The sequence below is a fragment of the Ovis aries genome, chromosome X, assembly GCF_016772045.2.
Source record: "Ovis aries strain OAR_USU_Benz2616 breed Rambouillet chromosome X, ARS-UI_Ramb_v3.0, whole genome shotgun sequence".
Lineage (NCBI taxonomy): Eukaryota > Metazoa > Chordata > Mammalia > Artiodactyla > Bovidae > Ovis > Ovis aries.
Genome location: NC_056080.1, coordinates 26248645 through 26251385, shown reverse-complemented (window position 1 = coordinate 26251385; position 2741 = coordinate 26248645). Strand labels below are relative to the sequence as shown.

The following is a 2741-nucleotide window of genomic DNA, read 5'->3' as shown; positions in this document are numbered from 1 at the left end:
TACTTTGTACTTAATGATGCATTATTAAGTACAAAGACCTAAGAATGGAAATTGAAATGTTTTGTGGAATTAAACAAAAACTAAAGAGAATATAATCCTTTTAGAGAAAGTAAAAGTCATTCAGCCAAGTTAAAAAAAAAAAATTGAATGCTTCATATATTAGGTGTTACATGGGATACAAAAGTTAAATACCAGTAACTCAGTGTGCACTCAGAGTTTAATAGACAAAGCAAGGAATAGCCTCATGGAAAGTAACACAGTCACAAGAAGTATTTTCCTTACTGTCATCTTACTGCTTCCATAAAAATACCATAGAACATTATGTCATACTCTTCAATTTATTATAATTATAATATATATATACTGTATAACTTTAATAGCTTTAAAATTGTTACCATATTATATGTATATATAAGCACTAATGTTACATGTATTTTTACAAAACTGCTAAAATTTACCCAAAGTTATTTGGATTCTTTTCAGTTTCTCTTGGCTTCTTGTCTCTCTTGCACCAGCTTAGATTACCTTGCATTTTCCCTTAAAGCAGAAGCGAGAACAAAAATAATAGGTTTTAAAAAACAAAAAACACACAACAAAAAAACTTTAAAATACCTTTAAAATAATTATTTTGAAAAATAGGGGGAAAAGTACAATTTTCCACAAAATTCATGATGAAAGTTAGCAACACAACTGTTAATAATGCCTAGATTTCACCCACCACAGGTTTCTTGCCTTAATATGGCTCTGGATCCTTACAATCCTTTCTTCTAGTAAGTAATACAGATATCTCCCACTTAACATCAGTAATGTTAATACATTCCTGAAATGCAGAGTTCTAGGTGGAAATGCTTAGTTGGAGCTTATTTCCCATTGTTTGCATCACACATGTGTAGAGCAATGATCTTTGAAAGAAAGGAAACAAACAAAGTGAGTCCTATGATCATTCACCATAATACCTAGGTAGAGTTTTCAGACCAGAACGCAGGGTGGTGAAAGTCAGGGTTAGCCCCTCTGTGTGAGTTGAACAGATGGACTTTGGAATTTGGGAATATCAGGGTATGCAGTTCACAGGGCAGGGTAAAGCAGAAGGAGAGTTGCAATGAGAGAACACTCTGAAGATCTGCAGAAGGAACCCCCCTCCCTGCACCCTCGAGACTTCATCTGAGTATTTATCAAAACATTCATCTGAGGAAGCTATGTGAAGCCAAGGGAGGAATAACCTGAAAGAAGCTGGCGGAAAAATCTCTAGGCTTAAGTGGAACACAAATGATTGGTGTTCTCACCAGCCTGAGTAGAAAAATTATAATATGTGAGGTATCAGGCAGACTGTTCAAAAGGATATTGGCTCACTTCAGGGGCAAGATAAGCTGTAAATCAAAAGCTTTTCTGGTCCTATTTAACAAAGGTTAAAAACAGGTTTAAAAGAATCAAACCCCAAGGGATAAAATGAAGACAATCTCACCAAGACAGTCACAATCAGATTGCTTAAAATCACTGATAAAGGGGGGGGGGCACATTTTGCAGAAAGAAGCAAATATAAGAATTATAACAGACTATTGTTTTGGAAACAGTATGAATCAGAAGACTGGAGCAGTATCTTCAAAGTGCCAATGCATGTAAGAATTAAAGATTTTAAAATTAAAATAATAATAATAAATAATTTTAAAAAAAGTGCTAAAAGAAAATAACAGCCGTCTTGAATAATACAGCCAGTAAAAATATCTTTCAATAATGAAAGTGAAATATTTATTCAAACATACAAAAAGTGAAATCGTCACTAGCAGAAATACAATTTAATTTTTATTTATTTTAAAATGCACATTTCTCTAACAGATGTATTTATTTTGTTTTTAAAAGGAGTGGACTTTGAAGAGGAAAAACATTCGGCAGAGAGGAAAGAAACAGAATACATATATAAATGTAAGTTGTTTTATTAATTGTCTTAGAACCACAACAAATTAGTACAAAGATGCCTATAAAGCAACACAAAAAGCTTTGAAAGATTGAGGTGTTGCCTTAGACAAGGCTGAAGATTTAAGTCTGGTGTTTGGAATTTAGTCTCTAGTCCTCGTTTTTTAATGAATCACTGGGTGTGTAGAGCAGTCTGTGCTTTTAGCTGGATTTGAAGAGAAGAATGATCACTTGGCCCAGGTAGAAATAGATGAAATGTTTGGCTTAATGTGTTATGTAACTACTGAAGTTCTAGCTCACGATTCAGTGCCAGGTGGGATTGTGTTTCTTGTTAGACTCCTTCCTAATATAGGCTGCAATGTCATCTCTACGTTATATTTTTCCAATGCCTAAGTAGCCCACTCCACCAAGTCGTGTTGCATTTCTTCTGACATAATGGCAGTTTTGATCACAGCAATTTGGTCACACATAGTTACAGTGAAGTAGGGGCTGGCTCCTTGCTTATTTAACTTATATGCAGAGTACATCATGAGAAACACAGGGCTGGAAGAAGCACAAGCTGGAATCAAGATTGCCGGGAGAAATATCAATAACCTCAGATATGCAGATGACACCACCCTTATGGCAGAAAGTGAAGAGGAACTAAAAAGCCTCTTGATGAAAGTGAAAGAGGAGAGTGAAAAAGCTGGCTTAAAGCTCAACATTCAGAAAACTAGGATCATGGCATCTGGTCCCATCACTTCATGGGAAATAGATGGGGAAACAGTGGGAACAGTGGCTGACTTTACTTTTTTGGGCTCCAAAATCACTGCAGATGGTGATTGCCGCCA

The 2741-nt window shown here is 35.3% G+C and overlaps 1 pseudogene; it reads right to left on the bottom strand.

Moving 5' to 3' along the window:
* Window positions 1-2112: 2112 nt before the first annotated feature.
* LOC101111077 (dynein light chain 1, cytoplasmic-like) lies at window positions 2113-2381 on the bottom strand (annotated as a pseudogene).
* Window positions 2382-2741: the final 360 nt, after the last annotated feature.